Genomic DNA, 24,254 nt, shown 5'->3' with positions numbered 1-24,254 from the left:
TCGGAAACTACTACTAGTCTTCCAGTGTACGATCAAAGCGTAGACAGTTTAAGACATTACTCCCTTGGAGAAAAGACAACATGGTGCTTGTTGTGTTCAATGCCGATGCAATTTTTGTGTTTCATCAACACTCTGAAGGTTCACAGATACAGAATGCCTCCAGATGTGCTTCGGAAACTACTACTAGTCATCCAGGGAACGATCAACACGTAGACAGTTTGAGACATTACTCCCATGGAGAAAAGTCCGCATGGTGTTTATTGTGTTCAATGCCGTTGCAATTTATGTGTTTCATCAACACTCTGAAGGTCCACAGATTACAGAATGCATCCACATATGCTTCGGAAACTACTACTAGTCTTCCAGGGAACGATCAAAGCGTAGACAGTTTAAGACATTACTCCCATGGAGGAAAGTCTGCATGGTGCTTATTGTGTTCAATGCCGATGCAATTTCTGTGTTTCATCAACACTCTGAAGGTCCACAGATTACAGAATGCCTCCAGATGTGCTTCGGAAACTACTACTAGTCTTCCAGTGTACGATCAAAGCGTAGACAGTTTAAGACATTACTCCCATGAAGTAAATTCCGCATGGTGCTTATTGTGTTCAATGCCAATGCAATTTTTGTGTTTCATCAACACTCTGAAGGTCCAAAGATTACAGAATGCCTCCAGATGAGCTTCGGAAACTCCTACTAGTCTTCCAGTGTACAATCAAAGCGTAGACAGTTTAAGACATTACTCCCATGGAGAAAAGTCCGCATCTTGCATATTGTGTTCAATGCCGATGCAGTTTTTGTGTCTCATCAACACTCTGAACGTCCACAGATTACAGAGTGCCTCCAAATGTGCTTCGGAAACTACTACTAGTCTTCCAAGGAACGATCAAAGCGTAGACAGTTTGAGACATTTCTCCCATGGAGAAATGTCCGCATGGCGCTTATTGTGTTCAATGCCGAAGCAACTTTTGTGTTTCATCAACACTCAGAAGGTCCACAGATTAGAGAATGCATCCACATATGCTTCGGAAACTACTACTAGTCTTCCAGGGAACGATCAAACCGTAGACAGTTTAAGACATTACTCCCATGGTGAAAAGTCAGCATGGTGCTTATTGTGTTCAATGCCGATGCAAATTCTGTGTTTCATCAACCCTCTGAACGTACACAGGTTACAAAATGCCTCCAGATGTGCTACGGAAACTACTACTAGTCTTCCAGTGTACGATCAAAGCGTAGACAGTATAAGACATTACTCCCATGGAGATAAGTCAGCATTGTGCTTATTGTGTTCAATGCCGATGCAATTTTTGTGTTTCATCAACACTCTGAAGGTCCACAGATTACAGAATGCCTCCAGATGTGCTTCGGAAACTACTACTAGTCTTCCAGTGTACGATCAAAGTGTAGACAGTTCACGACATTACTCCCATGGAGAAAAGTCCGCATCTTGCATATTGTGTTCAATGCCGATGCAATTTCTGTGTTTCATCAACACTCTGAACGTCCACAGATTACAGAATGCCTCCAAATGTGCTTCGGAAACTACTACTACTCTTCCAGTGGACGATCAAAGCGTAGACACTTTAAGACATTACTCCCATGGAGAAAATTCCGCATGGTGTTTATTGTGTTCAATGCCGATGCAATTTCTGTGTTTCATCAACACTCTGAAGGTCCTGAGATTACAGAATGCCTCCAGTTGTGCTTCGGAAACTACTACTAGTCTTCCAGTGAACGATCAAAACGTAGACAGTTTAAGACATTACTCTCATGGAGAAAAGTCCGCATGGTGCTTATTGTGTTCAACGCCGATTCAATTCCTGTGTTTCATCAACACTCTGAAGGTCCACAGATTACAGAATGCATCCAAAAGTGCTTCAGAAACTACTACTAGTCTTCCAGTGGACGATCAAAGCGTAGACACTTTAAGACGTTACTCCTATGGAGAAAATTCCGCATGGTGTTTATTGTGTTCAATGCCGATGCAATTTTTGTGTTTCATCAACACTCTGAAGGTCCACAGATTACAGAATGATTCCAGATGTGATTCGGAAACTACTACTAGTCATCCAGTGTACAATCAAAGCGTAGACAGTTTAAGACATTACTCCCATGGGGAAAAGTCTGCATGGTGCATATTGAGTTCAATGCCGATGCAGTTTTTGTGTTCCATCAACACTCTCATCGTCCACAGATTACAGAATGCCTTCAGATGTGTTTCGGAAACTACTACTAGTCTTCCAGGGAACGATCAAATCGTACACAGTTTAAGACATTACTCCCATGGAGAAAAGTCCGCATGGTGCTTATTGTGTTCAATGCCGATGCAATCTTTGTGTCTCATCAACACTCTGAAGGTCCACAGATTACAGAATGCCTCCATATGTGCTTCGGAAACTACTACTAGTCTTCCACTAAACGATCAAAGCATAGACAGTTTAAGACATTACTCCCATGGAGAAAAGTCCACATGGTGCTTGTTGTGTTCAATGCCGATGCAATTTCTGTGGTTCATCAACACTCTGAAGGTCCACAGATTACAGAATGCCTCCAGATGTGCTTCGGAAACTACTACTAGTCTTCCAGTGGACGATCAAAGCGTAGACACTCTAAGACATTACTCTCATGGAGAAAATTCTGTATGGTGCTTATTGTGTTCAATGCCGATGCAATTTTTGTGTTTCATCAACACTCTGAAGGTTCACAGATTACAGAATGCCTCCAGATGTGCTTCGGAAACTACTACTAGTCATCCAGGGAACGATCAACGCGTAGACAGTTTGAGACATTACTCCCATGGAGAAAAGTCCGCATGGTGCTTATTGTGTTCAACGCCGTTGCAATTTTTGTGTTTCATCAACACTCTGAAGGTACACAGATTACAGACTGCATCCAGATATGCTTCGGAAAATACTACTAGTCTTCCAGGGAACGATCATAGTGTAGACAGTTTAAGACATTACTCCCATGGAGAAAAGTCTGCATGGTGCTTATTGTGTTCAATGCCGATGCAATTTCTGTGTTTCATCAACACTCTGAAGGTCCACAGATTACAGAATGCCTCCAGATGTGCTTCGGAAACTACTACTAGTCTCCCAGTGTACGATCAAAGCGTAGACAGTTTAAGACATTACTCCCATGAAGTAAATTCCGCATGGTGCTTATTGTGTTCAATGCCAATGCAATTTTTGTGTTTCATCAACACTCTGAAGGTCCACAGATTACAGAATGCCTCCAGATGTGTTTCGGAAACTACTACTAGTCTTACAGTGTACGATCAAAGCGTAGACAGTTTAAGACATTACTCCCATGGAGATAAGTCCGCATTGTGCTTATTGTGTTCAATGCCGATGCAATTTCTGTGTTTCATCAACACTCTGAAGGTCCAAAGATTACAGAATGCCTCCAGATGTGCTTCGGAATCTCCTACTAGTCTTCCTGTGTACAATCATAGCGTAGACAGTTTAAGACATTACTCCCATGGAGAAAAGTCTACATGGTGCTTATTGTGTTCAATGCCGATGCAATTTCTGTGTTTCATCAATACCTTCAATGTCCACAGATTACAGAATGCCTCCAGATGTGCTTCGGAAACTACTACTAGTCTTCCAGGGAACGATCAAAGCGTAGACAGTTTGAGACATTACTCCCATTGAGAAAAGTCCGCATGGTGCTTATTGTGTTCAATGCCAATGCAATTTTTGTGTTTCATCAACACTCTGAAGGTCCACAGATTACAGAATGCCTCCAAATGTGCTTCGGAAACTACTACTAGTCTTCCAGGGAACGATCAAAGCGTAGACAGTTTGAGACATTACTCCCATTGAGAAAAGTCCGCATGGTGCTTATTGTGTTCAATGCCGATGCAATTTCTGTGTTTCATCAACACTCTGAAGGTCCACAGATTGCAGAATGCCTCCACATGTGCTTCGGAAACTACTACTAGTCTTCCAGGGAACGATCAAAGCGTAGACAGTTTAAGACATTACTCCCATGAAGAAAAGTCCGCATGAAGCTTATTGTGTTCAATGCCGATGAATTTTTGTGTCTCATCAACACTGTGAAGGTCTACAGATTACAGATTGCCTCTAGATGTGCTTCGGAAACTACTACTAGTCTTCCAGTAAACGATCAAATCATAGACAGTTTAAGACATTGCTCCCATGGAGAAAAGTCCACATGGTGCTTGTTGTGTTCAATGCCGATGCAATTTCTGTGTTTCATCAACACTCTGAAGGTCCACAGATTACAGAATGCCTCCAGATGTGCTTTGAAAACTACTATTAGTCTTCCAGTGTACGATCAAAGCGTAGACAGTTTAAGACGTTACTACCATGGAGAAAAGTCCGCTTGGTGCTTATTGTGTTTAATGACGATGCAATTTTTGTGTTTCATCAATACTCTGAAGGTCCACAGATTACAGAATGCCTCCAGATGTGCTTCGGAAACTACTACTAGTCTTCCAAGGAACGATCAAAGCGTAGACAGTTTGACACATTACTCCCATGGAGAAAAGTGAGCATGGTGATTTTTCAGTTCAATGCCAATGCAATTTTTGTGTTTCATCAACACTCTGAAGGTCCGCAGATTACAGAATGTATCCAGATATGCTTCGGAAACTACTACTAGCCTTCCAGGGAACGATCAAAGCGTAGACAATATAAGACATTACTCCCATGGAGAAAAGTCTGCATGGTGTTTATTGTGTTCAATGTCGATGCAATTTCTGTGTTTCATCAACACTCTGAAGGTCCACAGAATACAGAATGCCTCCAGATGTGCTTCAGAAACTGCTACTAGTCTTCCAGGAAACGATCAAAGCGTAGAGAGTTTAAGACATTACTCCCATGGAGAAAAGTCCGCATGGTGCTTATTGTGTTCAATGCCGATGCAATTTTTGTGTTTCATCAACACTCTGAAGGTCCACAGATTACAGAATGCCTCCAAATGTGCTTCGGAAACTACTACTAGTCTTCCAGTGCACGATCAAAGCGTAGACAATTTAAGACATTACTCCCATGGAAAAAAGTCGGCATGGTGCTTATTGTGTTCAATGCCGATGCAGTTTTTGTGTTTCATCAACACTCTGAACGTCCACAGATTAGAGAATGCCTCCAGATGTGCTTCGGAAACTACTACTAGTCTTCCAGTGGACGATCAAAGCATAGACAGTTTAAGACATTACTCCAATGTAGAAAAGACAACGTGGTGCTTGTTGTGATCAATGCCGATGCAATTTTTGTGTTTCATCAACACTCTGAAGGTTCACAGATTACACAGATTACAGAATGCCTCCAGATGTGCTTCGGAAACTACTACTAGTCTTCCAGTGTACGATCAAAGCGTAGACAGTTTAAGACATTACTCCCTTGGAGAAAAGACAACATGGTGCTTGTTGTGTTCAATGCCGATGCAATTTTTGTGTTTCATCAACACTCTGAAGGTTCACAGATACAGAATGCCTCCAGATGTGCTTCGGAAACTACTACTAGTCATCCAGGGAACGATCAACACGTAGACAGTTTGAGACATTACTCCCATGGAGAAAAGTCCGCATGGTGTTTATTGTGTTCAATGCCGTTGCAATTTATGTGTTTCATCAACACTCTGAAGGTCCACAGATTACAGAATGCATCCACATATGCTTCGGAAACTACTACTAGTCTTCCAGGGAACGATCAAAGCGTAGACAGTTTAAGACATTACTCCCATGGAGGAAAGTCTGCATGGTGCTTATTGTGTTCAATGCCGATGCAATTTCTGTGTTTCATCAACACTCTGAAGGTCCACAGATTACAGAATGCCTCCAGATGTGCTTCGGAAACTACTACTAGTCTTCCAGTGTACGATCAAAGCGTAGACAGTTTAAGACATTACTCCCATGAAGTAAATTCCGCATGGTGCTTATTGTGTTCAATGCCAATGCAATTTTTGTGTTTCATCAACACTCTGAAGGTCCAAAGATTACAGAATGCCTCCAGATGAGCTTCGGAAACTCCTACTAGTCTTCCAGTGTACAATCAAAGCGTAGACAGTTTAAGACATTACTCCCATGGAGAAAAGTCCGCATCTTGCATATTGTGTTCAATGCCGATGCAGTTTTTGTGTCTCATCAACACTCTGAACGTCCACAGATTACAGAGTGCCTCCAAATGTGCTTCGGAAACTACTACTAGTCTTCCAAGGAACGATCAAAGCGTAGACAGTTTGAGACATTTCTCCCATGGAGAAATGTCCGCATGGCGCTTATTGTGTTCAATGCCGAAGCAACTTTTGTGTTTCATCAACACTCAGAAGGTCCACAGATTAGAGAATGCATCCACATATGCTTCGGAAACTACTACTAGTCTTCCAGGGAACGATCAAACCGTAGACAGTTTAAGACATTACTCCCATGGTGAAAAGTCAGCATGGTGCTTATTGTGTTCAATGCCGATGCAAATTCTGTGTTTCATCAACCCTCTGAACGTACACAGGTTACAAAATGCCTCCAGATGTGCTACGGAAACTACTACTAGTCTTCCAGTGTACGATCAAAGCGTAGACAGTATAAGACATTACTCCCATGGAGATAAGTCAGCATTGTGCTTATTGTGTTCAATGCCGATGCAATTTTTGTGTTTCATCAACACTCTGAAGGTCCACAGATTACAGAATGCCTCCAGATGTGCTTCGGAAACTACTACTAGTCTTCCAGTGTACGATCAAAGTGTAGACAGTTCACGACATTACTCCCATGGAGAAAAGTCCGCATCTTGCATATTGTGTTCAATGCCGATGCAATTTCTGTGTTTCATCAACACTCTGAACGTCCACAGATTACAGAATGCCTCCAAATGTGCTTCGGAAACTACTACTACTCTTCCAGTGGACGATCAAAGCGTAGACACTTTAAGACATTACTCCCATGGAGAAAATTCCGCATGGTGTTTATTGTGTTCAATGCCGATGCAATTTCTGTGTTTCATCAACACTCTGAAGGTCCTGAGATTACAGAATGCCTCCAGTTGTGCTTCGGAAACTACTACTAGTCTTCCAGTGAACGATCAAAACGTAGACAGTTTAAGACATTACTCTCATGGAGAAAAGTCCGCATGGTGCTTATTGTGTTCAACGCCGATTCAATTCCTGTGTTTCATCAACACTCTGAAGGTCCACAGATTACAGAATGCATCCAAAAGTGCTTCAGAAACTACTACTAGTCTTCCAGTGGACGATCAAAGCGTAGACACTTTAAGACGTTACTCCTATGGAGAAAATTCCGCATGGTGTTTATTGTGTTCAATGCCGATGCAATTTTTGTGTTTCATCAACACTCTGAAGGTCCACAGATTACAGAATGATTCCAGATGTGATTCGGAAACTACTACTAGTCATCCAGTGTACAATCAAAGCGTAGACAGTTTAAGACATTACTCCCATGGGGAAAAGTCTGCATGGTGCATATTGAGTTCAATGCCGATGCAGTTTTTGTGTTCCATCAACACTCTCATCGTCCACAGATTACAGAATGCCTTCAGATGTGTTTCGGAAACTACTACTAGTCTTCCAGGGAACGATCAAATCGTACACAGTTTAAGACATTACTCCCATGGAGAAAAGTCCGCATGGTGCTTATTGTGTTCAATGCCGATGCAATCTTTGTGTCTCATCAACACTCTGAAGGTCCACAGATTACAGAATGCCTCCATATGTGCTTCGGAAACTACTACTAGTCTTCCACTAAACGATCAAAGCATAGACAGTTTAAGACATTACTCCCATGGAGAAAAGTCCACATGGTGCTTGTTGTGTTCAATGCCGATGCAATTTCTGTGGTTCATCAACACTCTGAAGGTCCACAGATTACAGAATGCCTCCAGATGTGCTTCGGAAACTACTACTAGTCTTCCAGTGGACGATCAAAGCGTAGACACTCTAAGACATTACTCTCATGGAGAAAATTCTGTATGGTGCTTATTGTGTTCAATGCCGATGCAATTTTTGTGTTTCATCAACACTCTGAAGGTTCACAGATTACAGAATGCCTCCAGATGTGCTTCGGAAACTACTACTAGTCATCCAGGGAACGATCAACGCGTAGACAGTTTGAGACATTACTCCCATGGAGAAAAGTCCGCATGGTGCTTATTGTGTTCAACGCCGTTGCAATTTTTGTGTTTCATCAACACTCTGAAGGTACACAGATTACAGACTGCATCCAGATATGCTTCGGAAAATACTACTAGTCTTCCAGGGAACGATCATAGTGTAGACAGTTTAAGACATTACTCCCATGGAGAAAAGTCTGCATGGTGCTTATTGTGTTCAATGCCGATGCAATTTCTGTGTTTCATCAACACTCTGAAGGTCCACAGATTACAGAATGCCTCCAGATGTGCTTCGGAAACTACTACTAGTCTCCCAGTGTACGATCAAAGCGTAGACAGTTTAAGACATTACTCCCATGAAGTAAATTCCGCATGGTGCTTATTGTGTTCAATGCCAATGCAATTTTTGTGTTTCATCAACACTCTGAAGGTCCACAGATTACAGAATGCCTCCAGATGTGTTTCGGAAACTACTACTAGTCTTACAGTGTACGATCAAAGCGTAGACAGTTTAAGACATTACTCCCATGGAGATAAGTCCGCTTTGTGCTTATTGTGTTCAATGCCGATGCAATTTCTGTGTTTCATCAACACTCTGAAGGTCCAAAGATTACAGAATGCCTCCAGATGTGCTTCGGAATCTCCTACTAGTCTTCCTGTGTACAATCATAGCGTAGACAGTTTAAGACATTACTCCCATGGAGAAAAGTCTACATGGTGCTTATTGTGTTCAATGCCGATGCAATTTCTGTGTTTCATCAATACCTTCAAGGTCCACAGATTACAGAATGCCTCCAGATGTGCTTCGGAAACTACTACTAGTCTTCCAGGGAACGATCAAAGCGTAGACAGTTTGAGACATTACTCCCATTGAGAAAAGTCCGCATGGTGCTTATTGTGTTCAATGCCAATGCAATTTTTGTGTTTCATCAACACTCTGAAGGTCCACAGATTACAGAATGCCTCCAAATGTGCTTCGGAAACTACTACTAGTCTTCCAGGGAACGATCAAAGCGTAGACAGTTTGAGACATTACTCCCATTGAGAAAAGTCCGCATGGTGCTTATTGTGTTCAATGCCGATGCAATTTCTGTGTTTCATCAACACTCTGAAGGTCCACAGATTGCAGAATGCCTCCACATGTGCTTCGGAAACTACTACTAGTCTTCCAGGGAACGATCAAAGCGTAGACAGTTTAAGACATTACTCCCATGAAGAAAAGTCCGCATGAAGCTTATTGTGTTCAATGCCGATGAATTTTTGTGTCTCATCAACACTGTGAAGGTCTACAGATTACAGATTGCCTCTAGATGTGCTTCGGAAACTACTACTAGTCTTCCAGTAAACGATCAAATCATAGACAGTTTAAGACATTGCTCCCATGGAGAAAAGTCCACATGGTGCTTGTTGTGTTCAATGCCGATGCAATTTCTGTGTTTCATCAACACTCTGAAGGTCCACAGATTACAGAATGCCTCCAGATGTGCTTTGGAAACTACTATTAGTCTTCCAGTGTACGATCAAAGCGTAGACAGTTTAAGACGTTACTACCATGGAGAAAAGTCCGCTTGGTGCTTATTGTGTTTAATGACGATGCAATTTTTGTGTTTCACCAATACTCTGAAGGTCCACAGATTACAGAATGCCTCCAGATGTGCTTCGGAAACTACTACTAGTCTTCCAAGGAACGATCAAAGCGTAGACAGTTTGACACATTACTCCCATGGAGAAAAGTGAGCATGGTGATTTTTCAGTTCAATGCCAATGCAATTTTTGTGTTTCATCAACACTCTGAAGGTCCGCAGATTACAGAATGTATCCAGATATGCTTCGGAAACTACTACTAGCCTTCCAGGGAACGATCAAAGCGTAGACAATATAAGACATTACTCCCATGGAGAAAAGTCTGCATGGTGTTTATTGTGTTCAATGTCGATGCAATTTCTGTGTTTCATCAACACTCTGAAGGTCCACAGAATACAGAATGCCTCCAGATGTGCTTCAGAAACTGCTACTAGTCTTCCAGGAAACGATCAAAGCGTAGAGAGTTTAAGACATTACTCCCATGGAGAAAAGTCCGCATGGTGCTTATTGTGTTCAATGCCGATGCAATTTTTGTGTTTCATCAACACTCTGAAGGTCCACAGATTACAGAATGCCTCCAAATGTGCTTCGGAAACTACTACTAGTCTTCCAGTGCACGATCAAAGCGTAGACAATTTAAGACATTACTCCCATGGAAAAAAGTCGGCATGGTGCTTATTGTGTTCAATGCCGATGCAGTTTTTGTGTTTCATCAACACTCTGAACGTCCACAGATTAGAGAATGCCTCCAGATGTGCTTCGGAAACTACTACTAGTCTTCCAGGGAACGATCAAAGCGTAGACAGTTTGAGACATTACTCCCATGGAGAAAGGTCCGCATGGTGCTTATTGTGTTCAATGCTGATGAAATTTTTGTGTTTCATCAACACTCAGAAGGTCCACAGATTACAGAATGCATCCAGATATGCTTCGGAAACTAATACTAGTCTTCCAGGGAACGATCGAAGCGTAGACAGTTTAAGACATTACTCCCATGGAGAGAAGTCTGCATGGTGCTTATTGTGTTCAATGCCGATGCAACTTCTGTATTTCATCAACACACTGAAGGTCCACAGATTACAGAATGCCTCCAGATGTGCTTCGGAAACTACTACTAGTCTTCCAGTAAACGATCAAATCATAGACAGTTTAAGACACTGCTCCTATGGAGAAAAGTCCACATGGTGCTTGTTGTGTTCAATGCCGATGCAATTTCTGTGTTTCATCAACACTGAAGGTCCACAGATTACAGAATGCCTCCAGATGTGCTTTGGAAACTACTATTAGTCTTCCAGTGTACGATCAAAGCGTAGACAGTTTAAGACGTTACTACCATGGAGAAAAGTCCGCTTGGTGCTTATTGTGTTTAATGACGATGCAATTTTTGTGTTTCATCAATACTCTGAAGGTCCACAGATTACAGAATGCCTCCAGATGTGCTTCGGAAACTACTACTAGTCTTCCAAGGAACGATCAAAGCGTAGACAGTTTGACACATTACTCCCATGGAGAAAAGTCCGCATGGTTATTTTTCAGTTCAATGCCGATGCAATTTTTGTGTTTCATCAACACTCTGAAGGTCTGCAGATTACAGAATGTATCCAGATATGCTTCGGAAACTACTACTAGCCTTCCAGGGAACGATCAAAGCGTAGACAATATAAGACATTACTCCCATGGAGAAAAGTCTGCATGGTGTTTATTGTGTTCAATGTCGATGCAATTTCTGTGTTTCATCAACACTCTGAAGGTCCACAGAATACAGAATGCCTATAGATGTGCTTCAGAAACTACTACTAGTCTTCCAGGAATCGATCAAAGCGTAGAGAGTTTAAGACATTACTCCCATGGAGAAAAGTCCGCATGGTGCTTATTGTGTTCAATGCCGAATCAATTTCTGTGTTTCATCAACACTCTGAAGGTCCAGAAATAACAGAATGCATCCAGATATTCTTCGGAAACTACTACTAGTCTTCCAGTGCACGATCAAAGCGTAGACAATTTAAGACATTACTCCCACGGAGAAAAGTCGGCATGGTGCTTATTGTGTTCAATGCCGATGCAGTTTTTGTGTTTCATCAACACTCTGAACGTCCACAGATTAGAGAATGCCTCCAGATGTGCTTCGGAAACTACTACTAGTCTTCCAGGAACGATCAAAGCGTAGACAGTTTGAGACATTACTCCCATGGAGAAAGGTCCGCATGGTGCTTATTGTGTTCAATGCTGATGAAATTTTTGTGTTTCATCAACACTCAGAAGGTCCACAGATTACAGAATGCATCCAGATATGCTTCGGAAACTAATACTAGTCTTCCAGGGAACGATCGAAGCGTAGACAGTTTAAGACATTACTCCCATGGAGAGAAGTCTGCATGGTGCTTATTGTGTTCAATGCCGATGCAACTTCTGTATTTCATCAACACACTGAAGGTCCACAGATTACAGAATGCCTCCAGATGTGCTTCGGAAACTACTACTAGTCTTCCAGTAAACGATCAAATCATAGACAGTTTAAGACATTGCTCCTATGGAGAAAAGTCCACATGGTGCTTGTTGTGTTCAATGCCGATGCAATTTCTGTGTTTCATCAACACTCTGAAGGTCCACAGATTACAGAATGCCTCCAGATGTGCTTTGGAAACTACTATTAGTCTTCCAGTGTACGATCAAAGCGTAGACAGTTTAAGACGTTACTACCATGGAGAAAAGTCCGCTTGGTGCTTATTGTGTTTAATGACGATGCAATTTTTGTGTTTCATCAATACTCTGAAGGTCCACAGATTACAGAATGCCTCCAGATGTGCTTCGGAAACTACTACTAGTCTTCCAAGGAACGATCAAAGCGTAGACAGTTTGACACATTACTCCCATGGAGAAAAGTCCGCATGGTGATTTTTCAGTTCAATGCCGATGCAATTTTTGTGTTTCATCAACACTCTGAAGGTCTGCAGATTACAGAATGTATCCAGATATGCTTCGGAAACTACTACTAGCCTTCCAGGGAACGATCAAAGCGTAGACAATATAAGACATTATTCCCATGGAGAAAAGTCTGCATGGTGTTTATTGTGTTCAATGTCGATGCAATTTCTGTGTTTCATCAACACTCTGAAGGTCCACAGAATACAGAATGCCTCCAGATGTGCTTCAGAAACTACTACTAGTCTTCCAGGAATCGATCAAAGCGTAGAGTGTTTAAGACATTACTCCCATGGCGAAAAGTCCGCATGGTGCTTATTGTGTTCAATGCCGAATCAATTTCTGTGTTTCATCAACACTCTGAAGGTCCAGAAATAACAGAATGCATCCAGATATTCTTCGGAAACTACTACTAGTCTTCCAGGGAACGATCGAAGCGTAGACAGTTTAAGACATTACTCCCATGGAGAGAAGTCTGCATGGTGCTTATTGTGTTCAATGCCGATGCAACTTCTGTATTTCATCAACACTCTGAAGGTCCACAGATTACAGAATGCATCCAGATATGCTTCGGAAACTACTACTAGTCTTCCAGGGAACGATCAAAGCGTAGACAGTTTAAGACATTACTCCCATGGAGAAAAGTCCGCATGGTGCTTATTGTGTTCAATGCCGATGAATTTTTGTGTCTCATCAACACTGTGAAGGTCCACAGATTACAGAATGCCTCTAGATGTGCTTCGGAAACTACTACTAGTCTTCCAGTAAACGATCAAATCATAGACAGTTTAAGACATTACTCCCATTTAGAAAAGTCCACATGGTGCTTGTTGTGTTCAATGCCGATGCAATTTCTGTGTTTCATCAACACTCTGAAGGTCCACTGATTACAGAATGCCTCCAGATGTGCTTTGGAAACTACTACTAGTCTTCCAGTGTACGTTCAAAGCGTAGACAGTTTAAGACGTTACTACCATGGAGAAAAGTCCGCTTGGTGCATATTGTGTTTAATGACGATGCAATTTTTGTGTTTCATCAATACTCTGAAGGTCCACAGATTACAGAATGCCTCCAGATGTGCTTCGGAAACTACGACCAGTCTTCCAAGGAACGATCAAAGCGTAGACAGTTTGAGACATTACTCCCATGGAGAAAAGTCCGCATGGTCCTTTTTCAGTTCAATGCCGATGCAATTTTTGTGTTTCATCAACACTCTGAAGGTCCACAGATTACAGAATGTATCCAGATATGCTTCGGAAACTGCTACTAGCCTTCCAGGGAACGATCAAAGCGTAGACAATATAAGACATTACTCCCATGGAGAAAAGTCTGCATGGTGTTTATTGTGTTCAATGTCGATGCAATTTCTATGTTTCATCAACACTCTGAAGGTCAACAGAATACAGAATGCCTCCAGATGTGCTTCAGAAACTACTACTAGTCTTCCAGGAAACGATCAAACCGTAGGCAGTTTAAGACATTACTCCCATGGAGAAAAGTCCGCATGGTGCTTATTGTGTTCAATGCCGATGCAATTTTTGTGTTTCATCAACACTCTGAAGGTCCACAGATTACAGAATACATCCAGATATGCTTCGGAAACTACTACTAGTCTTCCAGGGAACGATCAAAGCGTAGACAGTTTAAGACATTTCTCCCATGGAGAAAAGTCTGCATGGTGCTTATTGTGTTCAATGCCGATGCAATTTCTGTGTTTCATCAACACTCTGAAGGTCCACAGATTACAGAATGCCTCCAGATGTGCTTCGGAAACTACTACTAGTCTTCCAGTGTTCGATCAAATCGTAGACAGTTTAAGACATTACTACCATGGAGATAAGTCCGCATGGCGCTTATTGTGTTCAATGCTGATGCAATTTCTGTGTTTCATCAACACTCTGAAGGTCCAGAGATTACAGAATGCCTCCAGTTGTGCTTCGGAAACTACTACTAGTCTCCCAGTGAACGATCAAAACGTAGACAGTTTAAGACATTACTCCTATTTAGAAAAGTCCGCATTTTGCTTATTGTGTTCAATACCGATTCAATTCCTGTGTTTCATCAACATTCTGAAGGTCCACAGATTACAGAATGCCTCCAGAAATGCTTCGGAAACTACCACTAGTCTTCCAGTGGACGATCAAAGCGTAGATACTTTAAGACATTACTCCCATGAAGAAAATTCCGCATGGTGATCATTGTGTTCAATGCCGATGCAATGTTTGTGTTTCATCAACACTCTGAAGGTTCACAGATTACAGAATGCCTCCAGATGTGTTTCGGAAACTACTACTAGTCTTCCAGTGTACGATCAAAGCGTAGACAGTTTAAGACATTACTCCCTTGGAGATAAGTCCGCATTGTGCTTATTGTGTTCAATGCCGATGCAATTTTTGTGTTTCATCAATACTCTGAAGGTCCACAGATTACAGAATGGTTCCAGATGTGCTTCGGAATTTACTACTAGTCTTCCAGTGTACGATCAAAGTGTAGACAGTTTAAGACATTCCTCCCATGGAGAAAAGTCCGCATGGTGCTTATTGTGTTCAATGCCGTTGCAATTTCTGGGTTTCATCAACACTCTGAAGGTCCACAGATTACAGAATGCCTCCAGATGTGCTTTGGAAACTACTATTAGTCTTCCAGTGTACGATCAAAGCGTAGACAGTTTAAGACGTTACTACCATGGAGAAAAGTCCGCTTGGTGCTTATTGTGTTTAATGACGATGCAATTTTTGTGTTTCATCAATACTCTGAAGGTCCACAGATTACAGAATGCCTCCAGATGTGCTTCGGAAACTACTACTAGTCTTCCAAGGAACGATCAAAGCGTAGACAGTTTGACACATTACTCCCATGGAGAAAGGTCCGCATGGTGCTTATTGTGTTCAATGCTGATGAAATTTTTGTGTTTCATCAACACTCAGAAGGTCCACAGATTACAGAATGCATCCAGATATGCTTCGGAAACTAATACTAGTCTTCCAGGGAACGATCGAAGCGTAGACAGTTTAAGACATTACTCCCATGGAGAGAAGTCTGCATGGTGCTTATTGTGTTCAATGCCGATGCAACTTCTGTATTTCATCAACACACTGAAGGTCCACAGATTACAGAATGCCTCCAGATGTGCTTCGGAAACTACTACTAGTCTTCCAGTAAACGATCAAATCATAGACAGTTTAAGACATTGCTCCTATGGAGAAAAGTCCACATGGTGCTTGTTGTGTTCAATGCCGATGCAATTTCTGTGTTTCATCAACACTCTGAAGGTCCACAGATTACAGAATGCCTCCAGATGTGCTTTGGAAACTACTATTAGTCTTCCAGTGTACGATCAAAGCGTAGACAGTTTAAGACGTTACTACCATGGAGAAAAGTCCGCTTGGTGCTTATTGTGTTTAATGACGATGCAATTTTTGTGTTCCATCAATACTCTGAAGGTCCACAGATTACAGAATGCCTCCAGATGTGCTTCGGAAACTACTACTAGTCTTCCAAGGAACGATCAAAGCGTAGACAGTTTGACAAATTACTCCCATGGAGAAAAGTCCGCATGGTGATTTTTCAGTTCAATGCCGATGCAATTTTTGTGTTTCATCAACACTCTGAAGGTCTGCAGATTACAGAATGTATCCAGATATGCTTCGGAAACTACTACTAGCCTTCCAGGGAACGATCAAAGCGTAGACAATATAAGACATTACTCCCATGGAGAAAAGTCTGCATGGTGTTTATTGTGTTCAATGTCGATGCAATTTCTGTGTTTCATCAACACTCTGAAGGTCCACAGAATACAGAATGCCTCCAGATGCGCTTCAGAAACTACTACTAGTCTTCCAGGAATCGATCAAAGCGTAGAGAGTTTAAGACATTACTCCCATGGAGAAAAGTCCGCATGGTGCTTATTGTGTTCAATGCCGAATCAATTTCTGTGTTTCATCAACACTCCGAAGGTCCAGAAATAACAGAATGCATCCAGATATTCTTCGGAAACTACTACTAGTCTTCCAGGGAACGATCGAAGCGTAGACAGTTTAAGACATTACTCCCATGGAGAGAAGTCTGCATGGTGCTTATTGTGTTCAATGCCGATGCAACTTCTGTATTTCATCAACACTCTGAAGGTCCACAGATTACAGAATGCATCCAGATATGCTTCGGAAACTACTACTAGTCTTCCAGGGAACGATCAAAGCGTAGACAGTTTAAGACATTACTCCCATGGAGAAAAGTCCGCATGGTGCTTATTGTGTTCAATGCCGATGAATTTTTGTGTCTCATCAACACTGTGAAGGTCCACAGATTACAGAATGCCTCTAGATGTGCTTCGGAAACTACTACTAGTCTTCCAGTAAACGATCAAATCATAGACAGTTTAAGACATTACTCCCATTTAGAAAAGTCCACATGGTGCTTGTTGTGTTCAATGCCGATGCAATTTCTGTGTTTCATCAACACTCTGAAGGTCCACTGATTACAGAATGCCTCCAGATGTGCTTTGGAAACTACTACTAGTCTTCCAGTGTACGATCAAAGCGTAGACAGTTTAAGACGTTACTACCATGGAGAAAAGTCCGCTTGGTGCATATTGTGTTTAATGACGATGCAATTTTTGTGTTTCATCAATACTCTGAAGGTCCACAGATTACAGAATGCCTCCAGATGTGCTTCGGAAACTACGACTAGTCTTCCAAGGAACGATCAAAGCGTAGACAGTTTGAGACATTACACCCATGGAGAAAAGTCCGCATGGTCCTTTTTCAGTTCAATGCCGATGCAATTTTTGTGTTTCATCAACACTCTGAAGGTCCACAGATTACAGAATGTATCCAGATATGCTTCGGAAACTGCTACTAGCCTTCCAGGGAACGATCAAAGCGTAGACAATATAAGACATTACTCCCATGGAGAAAAGTCTGCATGGTGTTTATTGTGTTCAATGTCGATGCTATTTCTATGTTTCATCAACACTCTGAAGGTCCACAGAATACAGAATGCCTCCAGATGTGCTTCAGAAACTACTACTAGTCTTCCAGGAAACACTCAAAGCGTAGGCAGTTTAAGACATTACTCCCATGGAGAAAAGTCCGCATGGTGCTTATTGTGTTCAATGCCGATGCAATTTTTGTGTTTCATCAACACTCTGAAGGTCCACAGATTACAGAATACATCCAGATATGCTTCGGAAACTACTACTAGTCTTCCAGGGAACGATCAAAGCGTAGACAGTTTAAGACACTTCTCCCATGGAGAAAAGTCTGCATGGTGCTTATTGTGTTCAATGCCGATGCAATTTTTGTGTTTCATCAACACTCTGAAGGTCCACAGATTACAGAATGCCTCCAGAAATGCTTCGGAAACTACCACTAGTCTTCCAGTGGACGATCAAAGCGTAGATACTTTAAGACATTACTCCCATGAAGAAAATTCCGCATGGTGATCATTTTGTTCAATGCCGATGCAATGTTTGTGTTTCATCAACACTCTGAAGGTTCACAGATTACAGAATGCCTCCAGATGTGTTTCGGAAACTACTACTAGTCTTCCAGTGTACGATCAAAGCGTAGACAGTTTAAGACATTACTCCCTTGGAGATAAGTCCGCATTGTGCTTATTGTGTTCAATGCCGATGCAATTTTTGTGTTTCATCAATACTCTGAAGGTCCACAGATTACAGAATGGTTCCAGATGTGCTTCGGAATTTACTACTAGTCTTCCAGTGTACGATCAAATTGTAGACAGTTTAAGACATTCCTCCCATGGAGAAAAGTCCGCATGGTGCTTATTGTGTTCAATGCCGTTGCAATTTCTGGGTTTCATCAACACTCTGAAGGTCCACAGATTACAGAATGCCTCCAGATGTGCTTTGGAAACTACTATTAGTCTTCCAGTGTACGATCAAAGCGTAGACAGTTTAAGACGTTACTACCATGGAGAAAAGTCCGCTTGGTGCTTATTGTGTTTAATGACGATGCAATTTTTGTGTTTCATCAATACTCTGAAGGTCCACAGATTACAGAATGCCTCCAGATGTGCTTCGGAAACTACTACTAGTCTTCCAAGGAACGATCAAAGCGTAGACAGTTTGACACATTACTCCTATGGAGAAAGGTCCCCATGGTGCTTATTGTGTTCAATGCTGATGAAATTTTTGTGTTTCATCAACACTCAGAAGGTCCACAGATTACAGAATGCATCCAGATATGCTTCGGAAACTAATACTAGTCTTCCAGGGAACGATCGAAGCGTAGACAGTTTAAGACATTACTCCCATGGAGAGAAGTCTGCATGGTGCTTATTGTGTTCAATGCCGATGCAACTTCTGTATTTCATCAACACACTGAAGGTCCACAGATTACAGAATGCCTCCAGATGTGCTTCGGAAACTACTACTAGTCTTCCAGTAAACGATCAAATCATAGACAGTTTAAGACATTGCTCCTATGGAGAAAAGTCCACATGGTGCTTGTTGTGTTCAATGCCGATGCAATTTCTGTGTTTCATCAACACTCTGAAGGTCCACAGATTACAGAATGCCTCCAGATGTGCTTTGGAAACTACTATTAGTCTTCCAGTGTACGATCAAAGCGTAGACAGTTTAAGACGTTACTACCATGGAGAAAAGTCCGCTTGGTGCTTATTGTGTTTAATGACGATGCAATTTTTGTGTTTCATCAATACTCTGAAGGTCCACAGATTACAGAATGCCTCCAGATGTGCTTCGGAAACTACTACTAGTCTTCCAAGGAACGATCAAAGCGTAGACAGTTTGACACATTACTCCCATGGAGAAAAGTGAGCATGGTGATTTTTCAGTTCAATGCCGATGCAATTTTTGTGTTTCATCAACACTCTGAAGGTCTGCAGATTACAGAATGTATCCAGATATGCTTCGGAAACTACTACTAGCCTTCCAGGGAACGATCAAAGCGTAGACAATATTAGACATTACTCCCATGGAGAAAAGTCTGCATGGTGTTTATTGTGTTCAATGTCGATGCAATTTCTGTGTTTCATCAACACTCTGAAGGTCCACAGAATACAGAATGCCTCCAGATGTGCTTCAGAAACTACTACTAGTCTTCCAGGAATCGATCAAATCGTAGAGAGTTTAAGACATTACTCCCATGGAGAAAAGTCCGCATGGTGCTTATTGTGTTCAATGCCGAATCAATTTCTGTGTTTCATCAACACTCTGAAGGTCCAGAAATAACAGAATGCATCCAGATATTCTTCGGAAACTACTACTAGTCTTCCAGGGAACGATCGAAGCGTAGACAGTTTAAGACATTACTCCCATGGAGAGAAGTCTGCATGGTGCTTATTGTGTTCAATGCCGATGCAACTTCTGTATTTCATCAACACTCTGAAGGTCCACAGATTACAGAATGGTTCCAGATGTGCTTCGGAATTTACTACTAGTCTTCCAGTGTACGATCAAAGTGTAGACAGTTTAAGACATTACTCCCATGGAGAAAAGTCCGCATGGTGCTTATTGTGTTCAATGCCGATGAATTTTTGTGTCTCATCAACACTGTGAAGGTCCACAGATTACAGAATGCCTCTAGATGTGCTTCGGAAACTACTACTAGTCTTCCAGTAAACGATCAAATCATAGACAGTTTAAGACATTACTCCCATTTAGAAAAGTCCACATGGTGCTTGTTGTGTTCAATGCCGATGCAATTTCTGTGTTTCATCAACACTCTGAAGGTCCACAGATTACAGAATGGTTCCAGATGTGCTTCGGAATTTACTACTAGTCTTCCAGTGTACGATCAAAGTGTAGACAGTTTAAGACATTCCTCCCATGGAGAAAAGTCCGCATGGTGCTTATTGTGTTCAATGCCGATGCAATTTTTGTGTTTCATCAATACTCTGAAGGTCCACAGATTACAGAATGGTTCCAGATGTGCTTCGGAATTTACTACTAGTCTTCCAGTGTACGATCAAAGTGTAGACAGTTTAAGACATTCCTCCCATTGAGAAAAGTCCGCATGGTGCTTATTGTGTTCAATGCCGTTGCAATTTCTGGGTTTCATCAACACTCTGAAGGTCCACAGATTACAGAATGCCTCCAGATGTGCTTTGGAAACTACTATTAGTCTTCCAGTGTACGATCAAAGCGTAGACAGTTTAAGACGTTACTACCATGGAGAAAAGTCCGCTTGGTGCTTATTGTGTTTAATGACGATGCAATTTTTGTGTTTCATCAATACTCTGAAGGTCCACAGATTACAGAATGCCTCCAGATGTGCTTCGGAAACTACTACTAGTCTTCCAAGGAACGATCAAAGCGTAGACAGTTTGACACATTACTCCCATGGAGAAAGGTCCCCATGGTGCTTATTGTGTTCAATGCTGATGAAATTTTTGTGTTTCATCAACACTCAGAAGGTCCACAGATTACAGAATGCATCCAGATATGCTTCGGAAACTAATACTAGTCTTCCAGGGAACGATCGAAGCGTAGACAGTTTAAGACATTACTACCATGGAGAAAAGTCCGCTTGGTGCATATTGTGTTTAATGACGATGCAATTTTTGTGTTTCATCAATACTCTGAAGGTCCACAGATTACAGAATGCCTCCAGATGTGCTTCGGAAACTACGACTAGTCTTCCAAGGAACGATCAAAGCGTAGACAGTTTGAGACATTACTCCCATGGAGAAAAGTCCGCATGGTCCTTTTTCAGTTCAATGCCGATGCAATTTTTGTGTTTCATCAACACTCTGAAGGTCCACAGATTACAGAATGTATCCAGATATGCTTCGGAAACTGCTACTAGCCTTCCAGGGAACGATCAAAGCGTAGACAATATAAGACATTACTCCCATGGAGAAAAGTCTGCATGGTGTTTATTGTGTTCAATGTCGATGCAATTTCTATGTTTCATCAACACTCTGAAGGTCCACAGAATACAGAATGCCTCCAGATGTGCTTCAGAAACTACTACTAGTCTTCCAGGAAACGATCAAACCGTAGGCAGTTTAAGACATTACTCCCATGGAGAAAAGTCCGCATGGTGCTTATTGTGTTCAATGCCGATGCAATTTTTGTGTTTCATCAACACTCTGAAGGTCCACAGATTACAGAATACATCCAGATATGCTTCGGAAACTACTACTAGTCTTCCAGGGAACGACCAAAGCGTAGACAGTTTAAGACATTTCTCCCATGGAGAAAAGTCTGCATGGTGCTTATTGTGTTCAATGCCGATGCAATTTCTGTGTTTCATCAACACTCTGAAGGTCCACAGATTACAGAATGCCTCCAGATGTGCTTCGGAAACTACTACTAGTCTTCCAGTGTTCGATCAAATCGTAGAGAGTTTAAGACATTACTACCATGGAGATAAGTCCGCATGGCGCTTATTGTGTTCAATGCTGATGCAATTTCTGTGTTTCATCAACACTCTGAAGGTCCAGAGATTACAGAATGCCTCCAGTTGCGCTTCGGAAACTACTACTAGTCTCCCAGTGAACGATCAAAACGTAGACAGTTTAAGACATTACTCCTATTTAGAAAAGTCCGCATTTTGCTTATTGTGTTCAATACCGATTCAATTCCTGTGTTTCATCAACATTCTGAAGGTCCACAGATTACAGAATGCCTCCAGAAATGCTTCGGAAACTCCCACTAGTCTTCCAGTGGACGATCAAAGCGTAGATACTTTAAGACATTACTCCCATGAAGAAAATTCCGCATGGTGATCATTGTGTTCAATGCCGATGCAATGTTTGTGTTTCATCAACACTCTGAAGGTTCACAGATTACAGAATGCCTCCAGATGTGTTTCGGAAACTACTACTAGTCTTCCAGTGTACGATCAAAGCGTAGACAGTTTAAGACATTACTCCCTTGGAGATAAGTCCGCATTGTGCTTATTGTGTTCAATGCCGATGCAATTTTTGTGTTTCATCAATACTCTGAAGGTCCACAGATTACAGAATGGTTCCAGATGTGCTTCGGAATTTACTACTAGTCTTCCAGTGTACGATCAAAGTGTAGACAGTTTAAGACATTCCTCCCATGGAGAAAAGTCCGCATGGTGCTTATTGTGTTCAATGCCGTTGCAATTTCTGGGTTTCATCAACACTCTGAAGGTCCACAGATTACAGAATGCATCCAGATGAGCTTCAGAAGCTACTACTAGTCTTCCAGGAAACGATCAAAGCGTAGGCAGTTTAAGACATTACTCCCATGGAGAAAATTCCGCATGGTGCTTATTGTGTTCAATACCGATGCAATTTTTGTGTTTCAATAACACTCTGAAGGTCCACAGATTACAGAATGCATCCAGATGTGCTTCGGAAACTACTACTAGTCTTCCAGGGAACGATCAAAGCGTAGACAGTTTGAGACATTACTCCCATGGAGAAAGGTCCGCATGGTGCTTCTTGTGTTCAATGCCGATGCAATTTCTGTGTTTCATCAACACTCTGAAGGTCCACAGATTACAGAATGCCTCCAGATGTGCTTTGGAAACTACTACTAGTCTTCCAGTAAACGATCAAATCATAGACAGTTTAAGACATTGCTCCTATGGAGAAAAGTCCACATGGTGCTTGTTGTGTTCAATGCCGATGCAATTTCTGTGTTTCATCAACACTCTGAAGGTCCACAGATTACAGAATGCCTCCAGATGTGCTTTGGAAACTACTATTAGTCTTCCAGTGTACGATCAAAGCGTAGACAGTTTAAGACGTTACTACCATGGAGAAAAGTCCGCTTGGTGCTTATTGTGTTTAATGACGATGCAATTTTTGTGTTTCATCAATACTCTGAAGGTCCACAGATTACAGAATGCCCCCAGATGTGCTTCGGAAACTACTACTAGTCTTCCAAGGAACGATCAAAGCGTAGACAGTTTGACACATTACTCCCATGGAGAAAAGTCCGCATGGTGATTTTTCAGTTCAATGCCGATGCAATTTTTGTGTTTCATCAACACTCTGAAGGTCCGCAGATTACAGAATGTATCCAGATATGCTTCGGAAACTACTACTAGCCTTCCAGGGAACGATCAAAGCGTAGACAATATAAGACATTACTAACATGGAGAAAAGTCTGCATGGTGTTTATTGTGTTCAATGTCGATGCAATTTCTGTGTTTCATCAACACTCTGAAGGTCCACAGAATACAGAATGCCTCCAGATGTGCTTCAGAAACTACTACTAGTCTTCCAGGAAACGATCAAAGCGTAGAGAGTTTAAGACATTACTCCCATGGAGAAAAGTCCGCATGGTGCTTATTGTGTTCAATGCCGAATCAATTTCTGTGTTTCATCAACACTCTGAAGGTCCAGAAATAACAGAATGCATCCAGATATTCTTCGGAAACTACTACTAGTCTTCCAGGGAACGATCGAAGCGTAGACAGTTTAAGACATTACTCCCATGGAGAGAAGTCTGCATGGTGCTTATTGTGTTCAATGCCGATGCAACTTCTGTATTTCATCAACACTCTGAAGGTCCACAGATTACAGAATGCATCCAGATATGCTTCGGAAACTACTACTAGTCTTCCAGGGAACGATCAAAGCGTAGACAGTTTAAGACATTACTCCCATGGAGAAAAGTCCGCATGGTGCTTATTGTGTTCAATGCCGATGAATTTTTGTGTCTCATCAACACTGTGAAGGTCCACA

The sequence above is a fragment of the Schistocerca gregaria genome, chromosome 9 (assembly GCF_023897955.1).
Source record: "Schistocerca gregaria isolate iqSchGreg1 chromosome 9, iqSchGreg1.2, whole genome shotgun sequence".
Classification (NCBI taxonomy): domain Eukaryota; kingdom Metazoa; phylum Arthropoda; class Insecta; order Orthoptera; family Acrididae; genus Schistocerca; species Schistocerca gregaria.
The sequence above is the reverse complement of the archived record's forward strand: the minus strand, read 5'-3'. Positions refer to the sequence as shown.